The following is a 20138-nucleotide window of genomic DNA, read 5'->3' on the forward strand; positions in this document are numbered from 1 at the left end:
CTCACCACATCCATATACCTTATCTTAGGCTTTCCTCTTTTTCTCTTACCTGAAAGCTCCATCCTTAGCATCCATCTCCCAATACACCCAGCATTGCTTCTCAGCACATGTCCAAACCAATGCAATCTTGCTTCTCTGGCTTTGTCTCCAAATCATCCAACCTGAGCTAACCCTCTACTATGCTCATTTCTAATCCTATACTAATTTCTAATCCTGTCCATCCTCATTACACCCAGTGCAAATCTTAACATCTTTAACTCTTCTACCTCCAGGTCTGACTACTGTCTTTTCATCAGTGCCACCGTCTCCAACCTATATAACACAGCTGGTCTCACTACCATCTTGTAGACCTTCCCTTTCACTCTTGCTGGTACCCATCTGTCACAAATCACTCCTGACACTTTTCTCCACCCAGTCCATGCTGTATGCACTCTCTTCTTCACCTCTATTCCACACTCACTATTACTCTGAACTGTCGATCCCAAATATTTAAACTCATCCACCTTCACCAGCTGTACTCCCTGCATCATCACCACTCCTCTGTCCTCCATCTCATTCACACACATATATTTTGTCTTAGTCCTGCTGACCTTCATTCCTCTCCTCTCTAGAGCATATCTCTACCATTCCAGGGTCTCCTTAACCTGTTCCCTACTCTCACTACAGATCAAATGTCATCAGCAAACATCATAGTCCAAAGGGACTCCTGTCTGATCTCATCTGTCAACCTACCCATCACTTAGTAATTCTAAATCTAAAGATGTGCAAATGAAGAGGTGGTTGATTTAATGAATGAATTCAAGTACACTGATATTTCTGTTGAATCTGTTATTTTTTTCTTGTCTTGTACTGAAAACCATATCTACCATCTAAAAGGTTAGCCATTCATTTATAAAGTCAGATATTGCTTTGTGTATAATACTAAAGGGGTGGTTATTGATCCATTATGTTAAAGCAAGAATGATTTGCAAGTGGGTAATATATCCTTGCACAAAGAATGTTGTTTAGAAATGTCATGTTTTATAAAATGTTGTGCTGAGATTTATAAATGATCCATATTGATGAAATAAACTTCCAGTCTCTTCTGCCACCTGAGTATTTGTCTGTGGAAGGTAATATTAAATATATTAGCAAATAGGTGTGCAAGATTCAGCAAGTAGGCAACGTTTTCCCATTCTCATCTTCCTTATGTTTGTCTTCAAAATTAAAAAAGGTAGATCTCAATTTAATTCATCTAGGCGTACAAAGGTACCCTCAGTAAAATTAATTTATGTTTGGAATAGACTATCGCGTAAGAAATTTCTAAGAAATGTAATTTCATTATTTCTACACTTAAAAAGATGGAATAAAATGCTGTGTAGGTAAACCTAAGATGGCAGTAGATGATCAAATAATGAATACTGTAGTCACCTAAGCTATACAAGTAATATCCTGATAAGCATGTAACAGCCAACTAGCTTCCATAGCTTCATGCCACTTTCCATGTGCCCAAAACATTAGACAGCTTGAGCTGAGCTGCCTAAAAAGTCTGGTTTGTACAACAAGCTCTTCAGCACTTTCACGTCAAGTGAGAGAGGGACACTGAGCATAAGAAAAGAACAACAACTGATCTGAAGATCTGAAAGATTTTATTCTGTCAAGATAGTACCTGAGTTGTTTGTGGACATAAAAGGTATGGAGTATCCTTTCTCCCTCATTTTTGTATTCAAAAAAGAAACAGGGAGATGGATAGTATGGTTTAAAGTAAACTCAGATACTGCTTTAGGCTTAAAAGTAAGATTAGTTCTCAAAGAAACCCTGTCTCTGTGAAAATGAGATAGGGTTGACAACCATAAGGGCTTGCAACTCAAATGCTCTTCTTGCAGAAACAGACGCAACCTGTAAAACAGTTTCCATGTTAAGAACTTCAAGTTAGGCAGATGAGCTGGTTCAAATATAGTGTTAAGCTTCTTTAACACAAAATTAGCATCCCAAGGAGGAGCCACTGGTTTTCATGGAAGCCTCTTATACAAAACCCCTTTCAAAAACATTTTAACATCAAAATGCACTGAAAGAGGCGGATCCATGGCTGGATATGTTGAAGTGGCAGACGAACCTTGACAGAAGAGTAATTTAGGCCATAGGATAGTAACTCAGACAAATATTGCAAAACCAGAGCAACACTGCCCCTAAATAGGTATCGGTTATGTTGCTGGCACCTTTCAGAAAAACTTTTCCATTTGCTAATATATGATTTTTCTAGTGGCAGACGTTCTTGCTTCCATTAGTGCCTGTCGCATGTACTAAACAGATGTAAACAGTAGCAAACAGGTGCCTAAAAGGAAAGAAGACCCTCTCATTCAGGCACTCAACTGAAGTAGTTTGGGGTGAAGATGTATCAAACAGACCTGTTGTTGTGTCAGTAGACCCATTCTGTGAGGCTTGTGGTAACTGGCCCTGGGTGATTCCAAAAAAAGGGAGAATCACAGTTGCCTGGGCCAGACGGGAGTCACCAAAATGCACTTGGGGATTCCTAATAAATCTTAAGAAGTACCTTTGCTATCAGTGGAAATGGTGGAAAAGTATACTGGAACATTCCTGTTCAAGGAAAGGAAAAGGTATCGGTCTTCCAGGCTTTCTTCCATGAAGTCCTGGAGCAGAATTTTGTCAGCTGACTGTTCTGAGAGGAGGCAAAAAGGTCTTCTTAAGGAATTCTCCACAGATGGATCAAGTCTTGGAAGACCCCTTGATCTGGTAGCCATTCATGTGAGTCTGCCTTCATCCTTTTCAACTTATCTGCTAAATAATTTTGCTCTGACAGAATATAGGATGCCTGTAGAGTGAGACTGCGCTGTCAAGCGATATCCCAACCTAATATGGCTGGTCTGTGCAGGGGATAAGACCTGGCTTACCCTTGCTGGTTGATGTACCACATCACTGTGCTACTGTCTATAACAACTTGAAAAGGTCCTAAGGAATTTGAAAGGATAATGTGTGTTGGTGCTGGCATCAAAGAGACTTCAGATACCATTGTAACTTTTACGTGTGGAATCCTGGCAGAGGTATCATAAAGATCATAGATACCATGAGACCCAAAATTCCCTTGCAGAGACTGAAGTCTGAATGGCAAACCTGAGATATAGCTCTAGATATAAGATCTTGTGTTCTTGTGGAAGATATGATCTTTGTACTGAGGTGCCTAGCAGACACCTCAGGAACACAACCCTGTGTGATGGAGTGAAAAAAAGACATTTGAATGTTCTCTTGGAATCCAGCTTGTGTCTCCCATGACAGAGAGATTCCTGAAACTTTGAAAAAGACTCTGCAAAGATAAGCAAGTTGTCTACATATGTAAAAATGTGCATTTACAGTAGCCTGCACTAAGCTACAACTAGATTAAAATACTTGGTGAACACTCTTGGAGCAGTGGATAGTTCAAAGGGTAAGGCAGAGAACTGATAATGTGGTCTAGACACAAAAAGCCTTAAACACCTGATATCTGGATAAGTAGGAATGTAAACATCTTTTAAATCTAGTGTTATGAAAAAACTTAAATGAACTTGGCCTGGGCACTATCAAAAATTGGTTCAGGAATGGGAAATGCAGTACTGACTCCAGGCATTTTCTTTCTTTGGAACCAAAATCATGCTTAAAATTAAAAAAATCCCATGTGGGAAGGAGAAACTGTCCCTACTACAACCTGGGACAACATATGTTGTAGGACATGGGGTAAAAGAAATGTTTGGTCCTGTGGATGAGGAATAACTTGCTGGAATGGAAGGATTTATTCCCATTACATCTGTAACCTTGATAAATGATCTTCAGAACCCAGCTATCTGATGCCAAAGTGAGAAATGGGGATTCAGACTTTCTGAAAGAGAAAAGAGATTGTCAGGGAGGGAGAGGGGGACGTGGTCATTTATACTGTCATTCTGACTGGTTAGACTGTCCTTTGTTTTATGAGGTACATGCTTTTTTTTTGGAACTTCCTTGCTATTGTTTTTTAAATGTCTGTTTACCAGCATTTTGCTGAGACTGTTTGTTTTGTTTCTTGCCAAAACTTGACAAGGGGGTAGAGAATCCCTTGGAAAATTTGGAAAAGGACAGCTGAAAAATTTGACAGATTCTGTGAATCACAGGTTCATAGGTAGGTATTAGGCTATCTGCCCGAAGGCATTTATAAGCCTAGCCAGAATGTGTTGGCTTTTGTCTCCCTCTTAGATTAGTTTCCTGTGCCTCTGTCCAGCAGAGCCACTGAAGTGATCCCTCGGGGTAAACTTTCTGTTTCCCATCCACTCGTCAAGGTTTCGCTTGAAGAGGGCTAGCGAGGAGCTCTGCCTAATGTAGATTGGAATCTTGTTCCAAAACATGGGAAGTCTCTGGGACAGAAATCTATCCCTCCAGCACGTCCTATTTATTGTTGTGGTAAGGTTTAGATCCCTAGAGCGTGTGGCTCGAGGGGATAAGCTTTTCTTTAGGTGGAGTCCATTAGTTCTGGGTTGGACATGGCCTTGTATGTCAGGCAGAGATCCCTCTGAGTAGGCGGTATGCAACCGAGTACAGCTGGAGTTTCTTCAGTCGAGCTGCATAGGGCATCTGTTTGAGGCTGGTGATCCTCTTGGTGATGTACTTCTGTGGTCTTTCCAGCTGTTGCAGGTGTCTTGTAAGGTACATCCCAAATGGGGTGTTGTACTCTATGATGGGTCTGATGAGCAATGAGTAGAGGGGCACAATGACCTCTTTTGATCTGGATGCGAACCCTTCTGTGATAAGCTGGGCCACGTAGAAGGATTTTCTAACCACTTTGGCAATGCGATTATCAAAGGAGAGATTACTATCTACTTGGGTCCCCAGATCCCTTATTACGTCTTCCGTATTTAGGGGACTACCACCTATGTGGTAGTTTGTGGGCACTTTGTTTTTTCCAAAGGGGGATGACTATGCACTTTTTGGCATTTAGCTTGAGGCCATGATTTTGACACCAGGTATCCATCTCAGTGAGACCCTTTTGGAGGATGTCTGTGTCAGCCGGAGAGTCAATTATAGCCCCTAGTTTGCAGTCGCCTGTGAACTTGGTCAGCCATAGTCCTCCTGTGCTTGCCTGTACCTCTGAGAAGTATACGCCGAACAGGAGGGGGTCCTAGGACTAAGCCCTGGGGAATGCCACTTGTAACCGGTTTAGAGTCAGACCTAGCTCCCACAACTCTTACCATGTGGGTTCTGTCCATGAGCAAGTTGGCAACCCATCTTGTGACGTAGGGGTTTATGATCAGGCTGGTGAGCTTGTCTATAATACCAGAATGGGGAATGGTGTCAAAGGCCTTTGTGGGGTCTAGGTAGGCTGTGTGTACCACCTTTCCCTTGTCTATAGCCTTGGTAACTGTCTCAAAGAAGTCCATCAGGTTTAGGAGGCATGGTCTGCCCTTAACAAAGCTGAACTGGGTAGGGTCCAATGTTTGGGGAATGGTGTCAAAGGCCTTTGTGGGGTCTAGGTAGGCTGTGTGTACCACCTTTCCCTTGTCTATAGCCTTGATAACTGTCTCAAAGAAGTCCATCAGGTTTAGGAGGCATGGTCTGCCCTTAACAAAGCTGAACTGGATAGGGTCCAATGTTTGGAGGTTCCCAATGTCTCTGTTAATGAGTTCCATGATGATGCGCTCCATAGCCTTTCAGACCAAGCTAGTCAGGCTTATAGGGTGATAGTTCCTGGGGTCTGTTGTGGCTCCACCTTTGTGGAGCGGAATAACTGTTGCTGTGTGCCACTTTATGGGTATGTAACCTGTGGAGAGGCTGAGCTTGAACAGTGTGTTTAGGTGAGGGGTTAGTTCGTCTTTGAGCTTTTGTAGGATGCAGCCTGGGGCACCATCTGGTCACACTGATGCTGTGTTTTTAGCTTTGGAGAGGGCTGTTTTAACTTGAGTGTCTGTGATTTCAGGGGCTCTACATTTTCCTGGTATGGTTATGGGCCCTTTTGGGGGTGAGAGGGGGGTGAAGTTTGCGCTGAACCTGTCTGCCAGGATGTTAGCAATATCAGTCAGTTCAGTGTATTTTGTACCATTCTGCACTAACTCCAAGCAGATCTGAGCATTGCCACTTAGATTCTTGACATAGCTAAAGAATGCCTTGTGGTTATCTTTGGAGTCCTTGGCAATTTTTCTTTCGAAACTCACCTTGGATGATTTTATGAGGGATCATAGTTTCTTGCTGATACTGATCAGGGATGTCTTCCCTTCTTGGGATTTTACTCTTTTCTGTACTAGTTTCCTCCTTCTATTGTATAGCTTGTTTATGGCAGGAGTCCACCACACTGGTTTCCTTTTCTTGGAGGAGTGAGTCTTGGTTTTGCTTGGGATAGCATGATCCATGCATTCTTGTGGGTGTCTGTAGAATGCATTAGTAAAGGATTTTGAGCTTGGACAACGATATCCTTTAGCGTGGGGGCTTTGAAACTTTCCACCTCGGTCTTAAGTAACGTGAAGTTTGCTTTTGAAAAGTTTTTCACGGTGGTTTCCTTGTCCGGGGGTGGGGACGGAATGTGGATATCCAAAGTGATTTGTTTATGGTCAGGTCTAACCAGCTAAGGGTTGACCTCCGGTGTGGAGCACTGGTCACTCATGTTGGTGATGACCAGGTCCAATATGTTGTCACCTCTGGTGGGAGTGTTGACCAGTTGATCCAGGGTGTTTGAGTTTATAAATTCTAGGAAATGTTGGCCAAGGGAGTTAGTACTTGAGTAGTTCCCCCAGTTAATGTTTGGGTAATTGAAATCACCCAATATTAGGGTGTTTGGTAGGACCTTTATATTTCTCAGTGTTTCCAGAAATGTGGAATGGGGTCCTGAGACATGGTGGGTGATCTGTAGCAAGCTACAATTTGAAATGCAGTTTTGCCCATTGCTAGTTGTACGTGGATGACCTCTGAAGCATCGTGCTGTGCCACTAACCTGGAGATGTGGGTGTCCTTGATGAATATGGATACGCCCCCACCTTTTGTATTTCGGTACGGGTTCTGTGGGCAAAATGTATGGTACAAGTTGTAGCCTGGTAGTGCTGGGGTGCTCTCTGGAGCCTTAAATCAGGTTTCTGTTACTGCACATATACTGATTTTCTCCATACTGAGGAGTGCCTCGAGTGCGTGCATTTTGAGGTTTAGATTTCTGGCATTGAGTAGCATTACCCTCAGTTTTTTGTTACTTGTGCTATTTATGGCGGTGGGTTTGTCTTTTGAGCCTTGCCTAAAATAGGCACTATGGAGGTGGCAAGAGCCTTGGCCAGTATTCAAAAGCCTAAGGGTGACAGGTGCAAGCCATCTCTAACGAAGCAGCGTGGCTTGTCGAGCATGTCATCCCAGGCGGACAGACACTGGATCCCCTTTGAATGACACCAGAAACTTAGCCAATTGTTGAAATTGATAATTTTTTCTTTATACCGTGGTATCATTCTTGGTGAGGGCAGGATGCTACTCAGGGTCAGGGTCATAGCAGCCTGGGCTACAAGATCAGAGAGCTCTTCCATGTCTCCTTTCATGTAGTCCAGGGAGGTACAGCTCAGGTCATTCACACTAACATGGACAATGACAGAGTCATATTTGTACTTGTAATGGAGTGACCCGAGTGCCTACATTATGTGGCAGATCCTGGCAGCTAACAGCAACCTTCTCCTTATTCAGCCGAGTGAGTGTGATGTCAGTGTGCCTGACTATAGAGTCACCTATTACTAGTATGTTGAGTATGTTATTTTGCCTTAAGGGCTGTGATTGCATGGCACACTGGTTTTGTGAAGTATGTGCTTCATGATTTGTGTTGGGGGGTTGGAGGTTGCCTGGATGTCTGCTTTGGAGGTCTCTGTTGTTTTTGCAGATTTTTATTTAGAGCCTCCGAATATGTTTTCATGTATTTATGTGTGTTTTTTGCCGGTGCTGGTTTAATGGGTCTATGTGAGACTGGTGGTGTGATGTAAGTAGTTCCCTTCTCCTCTTGACTGTCTGATCCAGCCTTGGGTTAGGAGAGCTTAGCCTCCAGTTTGGCTGTATAATTGCATCTCTCACATGTATTAGTGTTTGGTGGTAGGAGGCGAGGGTTGTCTGTGTACATGAGGCAGTTATAACATTGCCTAAAAATGCCCAGATTCACCAGTTGGACTGGAGAGTATGCCTGAAACTGCCCTTTGGACATGCCTGTATAGGTACAGTGAACTGTTTTACTGAATGGCTGGTAAGGTTGAAGAGAGCCTTGTCCTTCTGTACAGTATAGGAGGGTCTATTGCTAGGGTTTATAAGTGCTTGCTATGAGTTTTGAGCAAGTGCTGAGCTGAGAAATGAATGGCTTGAGTGCTTAAGTTGAAAGTTTGTCTAGTTCCAAGGGAAAAATTGAAGAGGAGACTTTGTGGAGCCGGGAATACTTATACCCTAGCTAACCTGCACTGCCTGGCGTGCAAAACCGGGCAAATGCGGTATTTATAGCAGGGAAATGAAAGAGATAGAAATTAGCCCCAAATGGCCAATAAACTACTAATTTCTGGGCTGAAACCACTCCTCCAGGGACAGATAGGTTGCTCAAAGCTCCCCTCTCTCATAGGTGAACAGAGAAACTTCCTTCTATCCAAGTAAGGTATGGGCAAACACAGAGATTTGTAACACAGCCCTGAATTCAGCACATAACCTGAAAACTGGATTATACTAGCTTAAAAAGGCAGGAAACAAGTATTTTTTTTGTTGTTTTTTTTCAGAAAATAAAGCAGATACAATCAAAAAAACACTTTAAATGCACAGAAAAGGATACTTATTGTTATATCTCTCAGATCAGAGTTGTAGTCAATGCCCCTAGTAATAAAGTAGGAAGAAACACAAATACAGTAAAAGCAGATGAATAAAGTGCAATTTTTTTATATATATATATGTAAAACAATAGAAAACGAACAAACTGATTTAAACAAGTTACCCAATTAACCAGAAAAAAGCTCAAAACTGAGCCCTGCTCCAGCAGTCTTCAATCAGACATGTTCTAACTGCACACTCCTGCTGCTAGGGTGCACGGGAACCTTCTCCAAAATAAAAAGATGGCCTGGATCAGTGCTCAAGTTATACAAGCAAAGTTAGATTCAGCAGGCCTGAATCTAATCTGTGCTACAGCAACAAGCACACCAATTTCAGAAAGAAACAGTTCAAATAAGCAGGGATAATAAGGCTGCGACCAGAAATTCCCAGCTCAGAAGGGCAGAATCTAACCTCCCACAACAGTGCAGACCACACCTTCTTAATGTAAAAAAACTGGCCTGAAGCCCAAGTGCTTAAACCAGAACTAATACACTTTAGAATAACAGACACTTAGTCTTCAATCAGCAACTCCCAACTCAGAATGATGTAAGCTACTTGTCCTGCCACAACAGTGCAGGCCACAAAACTTCCTAATGTGAAACAACTGGTCTGAAGCCCAAGTGCGTAATACAAAGGGTTAGAATAAGTTACAATTTAATCGGCTACTAACAAGCAGTAATAAATGCAGCAGAATAAATGCTATTAAGTACTTTTAAGAACAGGCAGCAAGAGCAAAATAAGTAATAAAGTAGGAAGAAGCACAAACACAGTAAAAGCAGATGAATAAAGTGCAATTTTTTTTCTTCTCTCTGTATTAGGTAGAATGAGCTAAAGACACTAGACTGGGAGGAGTGTCACAGATCAAATATACAGTAGGGGCGGGCAATTGCAAAGCCACCAAGTACAAAAAGAAAACACCAATAGGGAGGGGGGAAAAATAGCACTTTCAACTTAGAAAAATAGCACTTTCAACACAGATCAGAAGCCAGCAAATATTATAGATCTAAATCAAGCAAGCAAAAGCAATTAGGATACTGCAGAACCTTGGAAAGAAGTGCCAAAAAATACTTATCAATTTATATTTTGAGTTGTTTCAGTAGCACTCTCGATCAGAACTCAATTAGATTCAAGCAATGAATGCAGAGGTAGCAAACAGGGAATCTTAATTATACTTGCAAGCCTTGAGACAATCAGATAAAACACACAAGTTGTTTGGCCAGTATTTAACAGAGCAGAATTAAGGGTGGGGGAAAAATAGCACTTTCAACTCGGAAAAACAGCAGTGCCAAAAAAATATACTTATCAATTTATATTTCGAGTTGTTTCAGTAGCACTCTCAGTCAGAACTCAATTACATTCTTGCAGAGATAGAAGCAACGTGTAAAACAGTTTCCATGTTAAGAACTTCAAGTTAGCCAGATGAGCTGGTTCAAATATAGTAAGTGTTAGCTTCGCTAACACAAAATTAACATCCCAAGGAGGAGCCACTGGTTTTCATGGAAGCCTCTTATACAAAACCCCTTTCAAAAACATTTTAACATCAAAATGCACTGAAAGAGGCGGATCCATGGGTAGATATGTTGAAGTGGCAGACAAATAAACCTTGACAGAAGAGTAATTTAGGCCATAGGATAGTAAATCACACAAATATTGCACAACCAGAGCAACACTAGCCCCTAAATAGGTATTGGTTATGTTGCTGGCACCTTTCAGAAAAACTTTTCCATTTGTTAATATATGATTTTTCTAGTAGCAGACGTTCTTGCTTCCATTAGTGCCTGCTGCATGTGCTAAACACTTGTAAACAGATGCCTAAAAGGAAAAAAGACCCTCTCATTCAGGCAGCCAACTGAAGTAGTTTGGGGTCAAGATGTATCAAACAGACCTGTCGTTGTGTGAGTAGACCCATTCTGTGAGGAAGCATGTGGTAACTGGCCCTGGTTGATTTCAAAAGAAGGAAGAATCACTGTTGCCTGGGTCAGACAGGAGTCACCAAAATGCACTTGGGGATTCCTTATAAATCTTAAGAAATACCTTTGCTATCAGTGGAAATGGTGGAAAAGTATACTGGAACATTCCTGTTCACGGAAAGGAAAGGGTATCTGTCTTCCAGGCTTTCTTCCATGAAGTCCTGGAGCAGAATTTTGTCAGCGGACTGTTCTGAGAGGAGACAAAAAGGTCTACTTAAGGAATTCTCCACATATGGATCAAGTCTTGTTAGACCCCTTGATCTGATTGCCATTCATGTGAGTCTGCCTTAATCCTGTTCAACTTATCTGCTAAATAATTTTGCTCTGACAGAATGTAAGATGCCTGTAGAGTGAGATTGTGCTGTCAAGTGATATCCCAACCTAATATGGCCGGTCTGTGCAGGGGATAAGACCTGGCTTACCCTTGCTGGTTGATGTACCACATCACTGTGTTATTTTCTATAACAACTTGAAGAGGTCCTAAGGAATTTGAAAGGATAATATGTGTTGGTGCTGGGATCAAAGAGACTTCAGATACCATTGTATCTTTTTGGTGTGGAATCCTGGCAGAGGTATCATAAGAATCATATAAACCATGAGATACAAAATTCCCTTGCAGAGACTGAAGTCTGAATGGCAAACATGAGAAATAGCTCTAGATATAAGATCTTGTGTTCTTGTGGAAGAAATGATCTTTGTACGGAGATGCCTAGCAGACACCTCAGGAACACAACCCTGTGTGATGGAGTGAAAAAAAGACATTTGAATGTTCTCTTGGAATCCAGCTTGTGTCTCACCCATGACAGAGAGATTCCTGAAACTGAAAAAGACTCTACAAAGATAAGCAATTTGTCTACGTATGTAAAAATGTGGACATAGAGTAGCCTGCACTGAGCTATAACTAGATTCAAATACTTGGAACACTCTTGGAGCAGTGGATAGTTCAAAGGGTAAGGCAGAGATCTGATAATGTGGGTCTAGACACACAAAACCTTAAACACCTGATGTCTGGATGAGTAGGGATGTAAACACCTTTTAAATCTAGTGTTATGAAAAAACTTAAATGAACTTACTTGGGCACTATCAAAAATCGGTTTAGGAATGGGAGATGCAGTACTGACTCCAGGCATTTTCTTTCTTTGTAACCAAAATCATGCTTAAAATTAAACATGGGGTAATAGAAATGTTTGGTCTTGTGGATGAGGAATAACTTGCTGAAATGGAGGGATTTATTCCCATTGCCATCTGTAAGCTTAATAAATGATCTTCAGAACACAGTTATCTGAAACTATCTGATGCCAAAGGGAGAAATGGGGATTCAGACTTTCTGAAAGAGAAAAGAGACTGTCAGGGAAGGTGAGGGGGACTTGGTCATTTATATTGTCATTCTGACTGGTTAGACTGTCCTTTGTTTTATGAGGTACATGCTTTCTTTTTTGGAACTTTCCTGCCATTGTTTCTTAAATGTCTGCTTACCAGCATTTTGCTGAGACTGTTTGTTTTTGTTTCTTGCCAAAACTTGACAAGGGGGTACAGAATCCCTTGGAAAATTTGGAAAAGGACAGCTGAAAAATTTAACAGATTCTGTGAATCATCTTAACCCTCTCATATTTTTAACAACCTCTGCAGCAGAAGGTCCAAAAACTAACTTTCTCTCCAAAGGAGAATTTAAAATCTCATGTTTTTACATCTGGAAGGTTTTGAGAACACAGCCAGGCAAACCTCCTCAAGACAGTGCCAGTGGCCACAACACTCAAGAAGTATCTATAGAATCTTAACACACTTTAAACCAAAGCATAGTAACCTGAAATGTGGAAGAAACAAAAAACATTAAAAATAGATTTTTTTCCTCCCAAGACGGAACTTCAGATAAAACATTCCTCATACCTTCACACTTAGCCAGAATCAACTTTAACATACGAGTCTGACAATACTAAATTCTGAAAGTCAAAGTTGTAGAAGCATACACTGTTTCCCAAACTTAGTAGTTATTTTACTACATTTGTCTGAAAGGGAAGGACTGAAATTAACTAAATGTTTGGCAGCAGTTGAATTATCTAAGCTATAGCTGGTGGGTCAGGTTTGGGATAAGTGTATAAAAACTTGAAAGACTTAGGAACTTTTTACAATCTATCTGCTTTAAGAGCATAGAGCAAAAGGTTATCAGGTAAGCTACAGGGTGTGACAAACATATCCTCCAATGCTGACATCACTGGGGGTTGGGAGGGACTGACAAACCTCAGTGTCCTCACACTGAAAACACTAGCACATGCTGGAAATAGTCTCACAGAAAGATAAGCCCTGACAGGGAAATTCAGATACCATGCTCTCCTCAGATTTCTGAATCAGAAATCTGAGGAGAAAACCTTGCATCTGTCCTTTCATCTTCCTATCAAGATTCAAAATTTTTAATTTCTTCAAGAAAAGAATAATCACTTTTCCTTTTACCAGAAACTATCTTATAAGAATGATCAATAGCCTGAACAAGACCCTCAGCCAGACCTAATACACTACAGTGATCCAGAGGGATTTGTGCAGTATACAAATGTTTAGTTTTCTGTTTCTTTTTTGACGGGAAATGTTGGCAAACATGTTTATTAATGGCAGTAGCAGGTTCCCAAGGATGGCACTACATTCTGACTAAACAGGGGAATTTTCCCTGTCTCTTTTCGCAAGACCAGAAAGAGTGGCTCTCCTTTGCCTCCTGAAGGGATCCCAACAGCCATAGACAATATGGCTATACCCCAGTTCACAGTGGCTGTAGCGGTTATACTAGAGGGATTGAGAAACAAGATGAGTGGTCTGAGGAAACAGCTTTGACCACAGCAAAGTCATTCACCTGAGACTAAGGCAATTTGCTAGCCTGCTGTGGTGGTAAATGCTGTTTGCTTAACTTTTTCTTTTTGTAGCTGGAAGGAGGTCCGACCATGGGACAGGTAGTGTGTTGTATGATCAAGTCAAAATGGTGCTTCTTTCCCAGGGAAACTAAGCAGCACAAGTAAATAAAACCTCAAAGTCCCAAAAAAGTCACTTTTTCTACTTTTCCCAACCAAATTTATCCACAGAAAAAGTAGTTTTAAAAAGTTTTTAACATTTAAACCGTCAGGAAAAAAGTGTGCTCCCATTTAAAAGTACAATTAAGTCTCATGACAGTCAGTTAAAACACACTCTCTTACTCAAAAAACAACTTCCCTAATCTGTAAAGTAAATATTAACAATAAAAATTAAATGTGGAAGGTTTTTCCCCAAAGGGAACTTATCTGCCCAGCAATGGAACAGCACGAGTTAAATTTCGATTCTCGAAAACCCACAAAGGAGCACTCCCTTCAGCAACAAGAAAGCTCCGGAATGCTTTGCACCGAAGCCTGACTTTTTAGACAGCTGGAACTGTTTAACAGTTTGGGCACATGGAAGCTGTCCTGAATCTGCCTAGCTGTTATATCCTTAGCAGGATATAATTCCTATACTCTACAGGAAATAACACCAGTAGTCACTTTTATGTGTTTTATGTATACCGAAGATATCTGGAATAAAAAGACTTATTAACTGTTTAATATCTTTAATCTGTGGGAAGTAGGTGATATTCCAAAATCACATCCTAAAGCCAATTATGAATCTTTTTGTATAAAATACTAATCTCATTTTTGGAGGCTAACTCAAAAAATTCTTTATGGTACATGATAAGTAAAAATACTAGTTAAAATATCAGTAAAAATCATTAGAGTAAAGATAATGTTTCTTTCAATATTTGAATTATTTGAAGTGTTAATGAACTGATTATTGTTTTAGGCTGATTTTAGTCACATGATTAGATTCTTATATCTTTTTTATGAGTCTTAATTAGATATAGATTTTTCACTCCAGACTTGGTGTGATTACTGGCATTATTTCCTGTAGATTATTTGGACTTTTTACATCAATGTGTGCTTGTTTTGAGATATAACCCGTATAGCTTAGGCTGCTGCAGTAGTGATCAACATGATGAACATCATAAGTTTCTATATGCTTTATGCTACATTATCCCTTATTAGAGAATGGGCAAATTGTACATCAGTACCGATTGGAGTTCTCCAGCAGGGTAGTAATGTCCACTGGAAAATGAGTCTGCCTCGTCACAGCAGCATATCAAGTTACCGTGGAGCTCAGACTGAGAAACCCCAAATGGCTGCCATTCATTTACGCTCGCTAAGCAGCACTTTTTGCTTTTTAGCAAGTATAAAATGTGAAAAAAAAGACAATTAAAAAAAATTGTATATGTGTGTGTGTGTGTGTATATATATATATATATATATATATATATATATATATATATATATATATATATATATGCACACACACACACACACAAGTGCATGTCAGTGAAAGTGAGCCGTTATTTAAAACTTGCTAAGCAGTGCTTTTGCTATTTATCGAGTGTAAAATAAAAAAAAAGAAAGAAAATTTAAATAAAGCATGTGTGTATGCATGCATGAGAGTAAGAGAGAGAGAGATCGATCGAGTGAAACAGAAAAAAGTGTGTGTGTAAGTGTTTATGTTTCTGTCTGTATGTGAGTGAATGTGTGCATGAAAGCAGCAGAGACTGTGTGTGAGTGTGTGTGTGTGTGTGTGTGTGTGTGTGTGTGTGTGTGTGTGTGTGTGTGTGTGTGTGTGTGTGTGCGTGCGCGCGCATGACCGACAGAGGGAGTAAAGTGTGAAAGCGATCAAGCAATCCCCTGGAAGCAGCAACAGTTTTGCATACCTCTCAACCTCAGACATAGTTCTCAACATATTAGCACAAGAAATATGGCCAAAGCCTGACGTAATGGGAGGACAAAAGCTAAGAAATAGGGGGACATTTTAAATATTGTTCTTATAAACATAGAAAGTTGCTAGAATAACAGGATTTGTGTTAGCAAGTATTTTCTGAAGGATATAAAATCTGAAACTCAAATGCATGTCATTATTTAGCAACTTTAATCTTTAGATCATCCCAGTAGTTTGTTAAAAAAGAAATTTTTATGGGAACAGACTGAAAATATGAGGTAAAAATCTGAGCATTCTGCAAAAATATGTACAGTTGAGAGGTATGCTCTTAGATCAAGGCATTTTGATAATCCTAAAATAAATGGGACAAAGGCTCAAAATAGTTACATATGTCAAATGATTTATGTTACTATGGATTTTCTGAAGCATAGGTGTGTGTGTGTGTGTGTGTGTGTGTGTGTGTGTGTGTGTGTGTGTGTGTGTGTGTGTGTGTGTGTGTGTGTGTGTGTGTGTGTGTGTGTGTGTGTGTGTGTGTGTAAAACACAATTTATCAGACAGACCATTCTCTAAGTGCAATAATGCTTTCCAGGGTGTGTGTTAATGTGTAATTAATGCCCTTCCAGGGCTGTAGAGGCCCTCCACCTAGGTGGGTGTTAATAACACATTAACATACACCGTGTCGAGCATTATTCCTTGCTTACCTAGAAATAGACCTCTCAAACTCTTAGTGCAAGAATTCTGGACAAAGCCAAAAATGATCAAGAGACAATGGCACAAAATCAGGGACATATACATACCTTTCAACTGTCCAGATTTTTGCCTCTTATTTTTGGTCTATTCCTCATAAAATGTGTGGTTTCTAGGCAAATCACTGGGGTGATCTAAGGACTGAAGTCACTAAATAATGACATACATTTGTGTTTCAGACCTCATATCCTTCACACAATATATGTTAACACAAACCCTGTTAATCTAGCAACTTATTAAGTTTATAAGAGCAACATTTAAAATCTGTCCCCATTTTTGGGCCTTTTCCACCCATTTTGTCAGACTTTGCTCAGACTTTTTGTACTAAGAGGTTGAGAGGTATGCACATATGTTAAATATTGCTCTTATAAACTTAGAAAATTTGACAGAGTAACATATTTTGTATTAGCATGCATTTTCTGAAGGATATGAAATCTCAGACTCAGTTATTTTTCATTTAGTCATTTCAATCCTGAGTGGTTTGCCAGAAAGCCACACATTTTATGAACAACAAGGCAAAAATCTGGACATTCTGTGAAATTCAGGACTGTGGAGTGGTGTGTCTCGAAACAGAAGTGATCTCTATTGATGCTGAGGAACAAAAAGAAAAACAATTTAAAACGTGAAGTAGAAACAAGTCACAGGCAGCTTAGCTGAAGAAGTATGTGGAAGCTATTCACAAAATGTTCCTTTTGACCTTAGGCAAGATGTTTAACAGCAATAATAAACCACATCACATGACATAAAAATACTCTTCTACAGGAATTCAGTACTCACCTGTTTCAAGGAGTGAAGCCTGAGCTACGACTGCATAATGCACTTTTATTAAATGATATCGTTAAGTCTGACTACATAAAAAGCTCGGACTCAGCTGTTCATTATGGATGTCATGTTATCAGAATATCCACAGTTTTTGTAACATAAACTGGTCATGAAACGAGCCCCAACACCACCTCTTCTGTTTACACTATTTATGAATGCTCTTGATTACATATGAAGTAGAGACAACATGCATCCACCTCCTTCAACAGGCATGACACCCTTGACTGCTCTTGCCAGATAAAGTTTTGCACTTCCAGAATTTGAACAGTAGGTGGCAAAATGCCTACAAAAGTAACTAAACAAGCCTTTTGCAGGAAACAAGCTTGACTGGTTATTCCCTTATTTAAACTAGGTGTGTTCAAATAGAAATTACCTGGGTGTGCAAATGTTTAGAGGTGAGGCAGATAGAAAACATTTTCCTGTGTATTAATGTGAAACAAAAGTTTTTACCCACACACAAAACATGGTTTTAATCTTATTACTAGTCACTTCTTTTTAACAATGTGTGTGTGTGTGTGTGTGTGTGTGTGTGTGTGTGTGTGTGTGTGTGTGTGTGTGTGTGTGTGTGTGTGTGTGTGTGTGTGTGTGTGTGTGTGTCTGTTTAGGAAGAAAATGTCTATGAAAAATTATCTGAGATTCTAATGCAAGTCTGATTAAATTTAGGAGCAGTCTGATTATTTTAAGTGTTTTCCTTGTGACTCATTTACTTATTGTTTGTGCCTCTTCAATTCCCCTGGATTGGGAATTTAAGGAACAGTCAATTTATTGCAATCTGCAGTGTCTTCTTTATGATTTATTTACCTGTGACTTGTATCTCCTCTCACCCCCAGCAGCAGTCAATGTACTACAGTATGGTGACAGGTAGCATGTTAACACATAGGTTCAAGGTGTGTACTAGGCCAACAGCCCTGAAGCCTTTACAAGCCTAGCCCATAGAAGTGCCCTGGCATTATGCTGCCTTTAGTTCCCGGTGCCTCTATCAGGTAGAGCTAATGAAGTGATCCCTGGGGTGAACTTTCTATTTCCCATCCACTCATCAAGATTTCTCTTGAAAAGGGCCAGTGAAGTGGTCTGCTTGACATGTATGGGAAGTCTATTCCAGAGCATGGGCAGTCTCTGGGTTACGAACCTGTCCCTCCAGCATGTTCTGTTGATTGTGGTAATGAGGTTGAGGTCCCTGGAGTGTGTGGTGCGGAGGGATTGGGATTTTCTTAGGAGTAACATTCCTAACAGTGCTGGGTCAGACAAGGCTTTGTAAGTCAAGCAGTGATCATGTCTTAATAGATGATATGAGACAGAGAAAAGCTGAAGTTTTTTGAGTCTGTCCATGTAGGGCATGTGTTTAAGGCCTAGGATCCTCGTTGTGAGGCACTTTTGTGGCCTTTCCAGCTGTTGCAGGTGTTTAGTGAGGTACATGCCAAATAGGGCATCATACTCGATGATTGGTCTAATTATGGAAGAGCAGAGAGAGATGATGACCACTTTCTTCCTGGATGCAAAACCCTTGGTAATGAGATGTGTCACATAGAAGGAATTTCTGACCACAGTAGCAATGTGGTGGTCAAAGGAGAGGTTGCTGTCAACCTGTGTCCCCAGATCTCTTATAACGCCTTCAGTGTTCAGTGGGCTACCATCAATGTGGTAATTAGTGGGAATTGAGTTTTTCCTCAAAGGGAATGATGACGCGTTTTTTGGCATTAAGCTTAAGGCCATGGTTTCAACACCAGTCGGTCTCAGTGAGGCCTTTCTGTAGGATGTCTACATCACTTGGGGAGTGCTAACCACAATACTTTACGCCTACCTTTGCCTTATAGCCTTACTGTGTGTGTGTGGGGGGGTGAAAATATATACCACACAAGATACAGTTAATTGAAAACGGTTATTTCCACTCTTAGAAATAACAAAATACAAGAAGTAAACTTCCATTCATTTCAATTTTTCAGTTTGCAGTGCTTTCTCTGGCTAGCTTATTTACTGTTTATTTTCCAGGGATCACACTAGCACAGGGATTTTACTTAAGACTGAACATACAAAATACTAAAATGTGCAGAACACCACATTACAATTCCACCAATGGGTGTTGCCCCTGGTGGTTTTGATTAGACAAGAGAAGGTAATGCAAATTATTGTCGGATGCAAGCAATATGGGAAGAAAATTCAACATGAATGCAAATTCATATTAAAATGGTAGCATCAGCTCTGTGTACATCCTGTTTTGAATTATCTGTAAAATATTTGTCAATGGCATGGTAGTACCCATACCTCTCAACCTCCTGGCATTAGAAATCTGGACAAAGCCAAAAATAATGGAGAAACAAATGTCCAAAATAGTAGCAAACTAAATATTGCTCTTATAGACTTAGAAAGTTGCTAGAATAAACGGCATTGTGTTATCATGCATTTTCTGAATGATATTAAGTCTGAAGTTCAGATGTATGTCATTATATAGTGACTTCAATCCTCAATGATTTACCAGAAATTTTATGAGGAACAGGCCAAAAATATGAGGCAAAAGTCTGGACAGTTGAGATTTATGCATGGTATAAAACACAGAATGAGATGCAAAGTAGTTATGAAGTGTATGAGACTCAAGACAGTTGCATACGGGGATAAATGTTACAGTGTTATCTCTGTAATCTAACCTTAAAAAACTTCAGGGTTCTAAAAGAGAAGCTTACATTCAGCACCAGTTTGCTAAGGATTCTGCACCAAGCTATCATGCAGTTCTGCATCTCGTTAAAGTATCTTTATGTACAAACAAAGATATATGATAAGTAATTTGCAAGTTGACTTTTCTTTGTTTTGGTAAGTGGTGACACTGACTCATAAGATAAGAGCTTGGCTAGATATCACATGCCATGGATATAATGCATGGATGTCAGAGGTCACATTATGTAATACAGATGAATGTTACTAGTGTCACTGGCACATCAGGTAGCACACTCACCTTTGGTATAGAAGGCCATAAGTTTGTTTCCCACAGCAGATAGTTCAGTTGCTGACACTGCAGTAAAGCATAAGGGGAGTGTTGCTCTCATGAGTTTGCCATTCTTCATATGAGAC

This window comes from Protopterus annectens, chromosome 6.part0, assembly GCF_019279795.1.
Source record: "Protopterus annectens isolate FY-2018-M chromosome 6.part0, PAN1.0, whole genome shotgun sequence".
NCBI classification, from domain to species: Eukaryota; Metazoa; Chordata; order Ceratodontiformes; family Protopteridae; genus Protopterus; species Protopterus annectens.